Below are 7,310 nucleotides of genomic sequence, written 5' to 3' on the forward strand. Positions count from 1 at the left end.
AATTAAAAAATAATTATATTTAATAATTATAAAAATATAATTAATTATATAACGGTTTATATAATTATAAAAATACTTAAGTTATATTTTTTTCGAACGCGTTTTTTTAACGTTATTACGCGGCGAAAATAAATAATATTATATTACGCGGTTAACATTATTTATTTTTATTATTATATAAACCGTTATATAAATATTTATATTTTTATAATTTTTATATATAATTATTTTTTTATTAATTTTAATTAATTATTTTTTATTTAATTTAAATTTAAATTTTTTATAATTATTATAATTTAAAAATTTTTAATTTATTTTATATATAATTTTATTTATAAAATTTAAAATAAAAATTTAAAAAAAATATTATATATAAAACTTAAAAGTTTATAAGTTAAAAGATTTTTTTATAATAAAAGGTTTATTTTTTTTTAAGATATATAATAAAGTCATTATATAATAAGCGATAAAAGTGGCGGCTATATAAAAAGCACGTGTGTTATATACGAGAAATTAAATAAAATATTAAAACTAACGTTTAAAAATAACTTCTTTTTTTAAAATCCTTAAGCTTTAATTTTAAATAATTATAAACTTATTATTTACTACTTGATTTTATTTATTTCACCCTTACATTATAAAATTAAAATAAAATAATAATAAAATTATAATTATAAAATTTAAAATTATTTTAATTTAATAAATTTTTTAAATTTTAAATATTTTAATTATTTTAAAAAAATAAATTTTAATATTTATATTAAAAACGTTAATAAAATAAAATAAAAATAAATAAATAATTAATTATTTTAAGTTTTATTAAAATTTAAAAAATCTTAAAAAATTTTATATATATTAATTATAAATTATAATAATTTTTTTTTAAATATATATAATTAAAAAATTTAATAATTATTATTAACGCGGCGAAAAATATTAATATTTTTATTAATTTTTTTTATATTTTTTATATATTTTAAAAAAAATATATATATTTATTTTTAATAACGTTATAATTTTTAATTATATTAATATTATTAAAATTAATATAAAAAAAATAAATATTATTATAATTTAAATTATAAATATAATAATAATAACGTTATTTTTAAAAATTAATAATAATTTTTTTTTAAATTATATTTTATTTTTAAATTTTTAATTATTATTAAATAATTATAATTATAAACGTTAAATAATTTTATAACATTTTATAATAAAAACTTTTTAAAATATTATAAATCGTTTATTATTATATATTTTTTTTATTTAATTAAATATTTTAATATTAATTTTTTTTTATTTATTTATTTTATAATTTATTAATTTTTTAATTTTATATAATTTTTATTCGTTATTATTATTTTTAATAATAATATAACTTAATTAAAACTTTCGTTTTTTATATAAATTTAAATTTTCGGGTAATTTATAAAAATATATAATTAAAATAATTTTATAAATTTTTTATAAATCCGGTATATTTAATTCGTACGTTAATAATTTAATTTTTTTTATAATTAATAATAAATTAATACGTTAAATATTATATTTTTAATTTTTTATATTTAATAATTTATATTTTTTATAAAATTATAAATATATATTTTTATTAATATAAAAAAACATTAATTAATATTTAAAATTATAACGTAATTTCGTATTTATTAACGCGAAATTTATTATAATTTTAATTTTTTTTTAATATTATTTATATAATATTTTATAATTTAATATATTTATTAATATTTTAATATTATTTAATATAATTTTAAGTTTAAAACTTAATATTATTTTATTAAATAATCTTTTTAATATTAATAATAAAACATTATTTATATTATATTAAAAAAAAATTAATAAAACTTATAATATATCCGATATAATATAATAATAATAAATAACCGATTTAATTTTTTAATTTTTCCGTTTATTTTATTTATTAATTTAAAAATAATAACTTATATTTATTATTAATAATATTTTTATATAAATAAATAAAAATTACCACATTTTAAATATAAATTTTAAGTTTTAATTTAAAATTATTTTTATTAATATTTTTTAATTATATAATATTAAAATATATAATAATAATTTAATTTATTTTTTTACATTATATATAATATTTTTTAATAATAAAATAACTTTTTTTAAATATTTATATATAATTATAAATAAAATGTTAAAATATATATATTTATTTAAAATAAAAAATAAACTTTTATTTAAAACTTTTAAAAAAATTATAATAAAATTTTAAATAATTATATTTCGCCGTAAAATTTATTTTAATTAATTTAATTTTTATAATAATTTAAATATTATTAAATATATTTTTATATTTTTTTATTATAGTTTATATTTATATATTTTTAAATTTATATAACATTTTTTTTATATTAAAATAATATTTATTATTATATATTATTTATAATATATTTTTTATATAACTTAATAAAATTAATAATTTATATTTCCTTTTTAAATCCATATAATAAAATAAATTATTTTTTAATTTATATTAAATTTATTTTTTTTTTCATTTTTTATATTTTCCATTAATAAATTTTTTAATTTTTTTATTTTTTTATTTTTCTTATAACTTTTAATAATTTTTTTTAAATTTATTTTTCATTTTAACTTTTATTATAATATATATATTATTTATTATAATATTATTTATAATATTTTTAAAAATAAAATTTTCTTTATTTTTTTTATATTATAAATTATTTTAAATTAATAATTAAAATAAAACATTAAAAATTAAATTCATTTTTTTAATTATATATTATATTTTTAAATTAAATTATAATAAAAATATAAATATAATAATAAATTTTATATTAAATTTATTAATATTTATTATTTTAAACATTTTTTAATTAATAATACTTTTTATTAACTTATAATTTATTAATATAATTATAATTTTTATATAAAATTATAATTAAATTCATATAAAATAATATAATTATATTAAATATATTATTTTAAATTTTATAATATTATATTTTTTTTTTTTTTTTATAAAAACTTTTAAATAAAAATTAATAAAGTAAATTTTAAAAATAAAAATATCGTTTTTATTTTATTTATTATTTAAATAAAATATTATTATTTTAAAACTTTATTATTTTAATATATTTATTTTTAAAAAATATACGTTTATTAAAATCTTAATAAATTAAATTAAATAATTATAATAATTAAATTTATAAAATCTTAAAAATAATTTTTTCGGTTAACATTAACTTAAATAATATTTTTTTTATATATAATTTTCATTTATATAATAACGTTAATATTTTTTTTTTATATTAATAATATTATTTTTTTATTTTAAAAAATTTTTATTTTTTATTAATAATATAAAATATATTTTTATAAAAACCTTATTATACTTATATATATTTTAAGATTTATAAGTATTATAAATATTTTTAATTTATATATTATAAATATTTTTTTAATTATAATAATTATTTTTTTTTATTAACCGTAAATTTAAATAAAATAATAAATTTAAATTTAAAAAAAAAACTTTATAAAAATTAAAGTAAAATTAATTCGTTAATATATTATAAATAATTATTATAAATATTATTTATATTTTTCTTTTAAATCGTTAAATATAATTATATTATTAATATATATTATATAAAAATATTTAAAAAATTTTAATTTATAATTTATAAATTTTTATATATAAGCCGGAAAATTTTTAAACTTTTTAATAATATAACGGTCATTTTATTATAATATTATTCGGTTATTAATAATTAATAAAAAAGTTTTATTTTATTAATAATATTAAAATATTTCTTTTTTTATATTTTTTAAATGATTTTTTTAAGTTTTAATAATAAATATATATTTATTAATATATTTTTATTTAAAGATTTTAAATTAATAATTATATATTTTTTTTATTTATTATTAATTATATATTAAATAATAAAATATAATAAACCGAATAAAATAAATTTTTTTTATTAATTTATTTTATTTATATTATATATGTTTTTAAAAATTTAATTAATAAATTCGTAATTTTATATATTTAATAAATAAATATATTTAAGTTTATATATATTTTATTAATTATTTATTAAATTAATAATTATTTTTTTTAAATAAATTAATAACGTTTTTATTTATTTAATAATTATATTAATTTATAAGTTTTACGAAGCGTTTTATAAAATAAAAGTTTTAAATATATATATATATATTATTTTTACTTAAAATTTCGAATATATTAATCGGCATTATTATTTTAAAAAATAAAAAATATTTTTTAATAAATCCGGATTAAATTTATATAATTTTTTATATATTTTTAAAAGTTTTTTTATTTAAATTAAATATTTCGTTTAATTTTAAATATATTATAAAAATTATAATATAATTAAATTTTTTAATCGTTAAATTTAATTCCGTATTATTTATATATATATTTATAATTTAAATTATATTAACTTTTTTTTATATTTTTATAATTACGTTAAATTTTATTTATATTAATATATAAATATTTTTAATTATATCGTTTATATAAAATACGTTTTTAATATATTTTAAATTAATTATAACGTATATTACATTAAAATAATTAATTTTAAAATTAAAATTTTAATTTTTTAATAATTTAATATAATCCGTAAATAATATAATAAAAAACTTTATTAATTTAATTATTTTATTTATTAAAAAAACATGTTTTCGCACCGTTTTTTAATAAATGATTTATATAAATATACGAATATTTAAATATAACGTTAAAATTATATTAACTTATAAATAATTGAAAATTATTTCATATTTATAAAAAAATTATTTCTTAATAATAAATTTAATAATAAATTTTTTTCGTGGATTTATATTTTTATTAATAATTATATAATATTTTTACGGTTATATTTTAATTTTTTTAATATATTAAAAAAGAATTTTATTTTTTTATATAAAATTAATTTTTATAAATTAATTTTAATTATATAAAAAAACTTTTCGGGTAAAAATATTTTATAATTTTAAATAAATTTATTTAATTATTTCTTATTTATTATTTAATTATTTACGTTTAAATTTATATATGTTATTAATTTTTTTTTATTTATTTAAAATAATAAACTTAAAATTATTAAATTTCTTAATATTTAAATATAATTTTTATATTAATGAAATTTTATAAATATTTATATTTTTATTATAAATATATTTTTATAATAATAATAATTATAATATTAATAACGCGATATAATATATTATATCCGCGTTATTATTTTATATTTTAAAACTTTTTTATTTTTAAATAAAAAACTTATTTTTAATATTTTTTACATATAATGGTTTATATTTAAAATATTAAATTTTTATAAATGCCGGAACGGGTAAATGTTTAATATTTTTATTTAAGTTTACGTTAAAATAAACGTGTTTTTTTAATTTTTAATTTTATTTTTTTATTAAAAAAGAATTAAGTTTCGAATTATACGGTTTATATTATAAAATTTAATAAAGTTTATAAAAAAATAATAACTTTTTAATAATTTTAATAATAATAATAAATAATAAAAATAATAATATATATTTATTAAAGTAAATATATTTAAAATAATCCGATTATATAATAAATTTATGTTTATATTTTTTATATATATATTTATTTACGTTATTAAATTAAATTAAATAAAATGATATATTTTTATTAATTTTATATTTTTTAAAAAGAAATATTTATTTTTTTTTAATATATTTTTTATTTTCTTTAGGTTTTTTTTATTTATTTAATAAGTTATTTTATTTTTTAAAAAAGTTTATTTTTTATTATTATAATTATTTTTAATTTAATATTAAAATTTATAACCCGGTTTATATATATTTTTATATTAATATCCGTAAAATCGTAAATTACCGTAATATTATTTATCGGATTTATTTTAATTTTTATTAAAATATTGCGAATAATTTTAATTTTAAAATTTATTATAAAATTTATAATAATTTTTTAAACGTTTATAATAACGGTTATATAAACGGTTATTATTATAATAACGTTTTCGGTTTTTCGAATAATCGCGTAAATTATTATAATAATTATATTTTCCTTAATAACTTTATTTTTAATTATTATTAATATTTACGGTTATAACGAAATTTATAATAACTTTTTTATTAAATATTAAAATTATAATTTCGGGGGATATTTTTTAAATAATATATTTTTTAAAGGATATTTTTTTATTTAAATTTAAATTTATTATAATAAAATCTTATAAATTATTTAAAATTATTTATAAATATTAAACTTTTATTTATTTATTAATATATTATAAATAATTATTAATATAAACTTTAAATATTAATAAATTAATAAAAATTTATAAATTATTATTTAAAATATTATAAATTATTAATATTTATTAATTTTTTTTAATTATATAAATAATATAATAATATTTCGTAATAAATATAACTTAATTTTTAAAGTTTATTTTACGGAAATTTAAATTTTTTAAATATTTTATTTATTAAATTATATTTATTACGTTATAAATTAATTATTTAAATTTATTAAATAATTTTAAAAAAATATATTTCATATTTTTTAATGTTTTTTTTTTATTTTTATTATTAAATATAAATATTTATTAAAATTAAATTTAACCGTATAATAATTAAAGAAATTTTATTTAAATTTATTTAATATAAGATTTATTTAAATATTATATTTTAATTTAATTAATAAATAAATAAATTAACCGTTAATAATTTTTTTTTTAATAATTATAATTTTATTAATTTTAACGGTAATATTTTAAAAGTTAAAATAAAAATATTTAACGTTTTTAATATTTTATTTTTTTAATTTTTTTTATTTATTTTTTAATTTTACGTTTATTTTAATTACGTTTTAAATATTATTTAAAATTAATCGTATATCCGTTTTAAAACTTTTTTTATTATATATTTAATTATTTATAATAAAATAATAATTTATTAAATTAAGTAATGTTATTTATTTTTAATAAACGAAGTAAAAGTAAATATAATTAAAAAAATAAAAATTAACGGGGTTAATAAAAGTAACGGTAATACGGTTAAAAATAACGTGTTTATAAAAAATATTAATAAATTTACGGGTAATACGGGTAATATTAATACGGGGTTAAAGTTTAAAATTAATATTATAATTAAAATAATTAATTTAATAAATTAATTTATTTATATAATTTAATTAAATTTAAATTATAAAGTTTAAATAATTTAATTTATTATAATTATTAATATTTAAATAATTT

The sequence above is a fragment of the Annulohypoxylon truncatum genome (assembly GCF_022578515.1).
Source record: "Annulohypoxylon truncatum strain CBS 140777 unplaced genomic scaffold F4807scaffold_67, whole genome shotgun sequence".
NCBI classification, from domain to species: domain Eukaryota; kingdom Fungi; phylum Ascomycota; class Sordariomycetes; order Xylariales; family Hypoxylaceae; genus Annulohypoxylon; species Annulohypoxylon truncatum.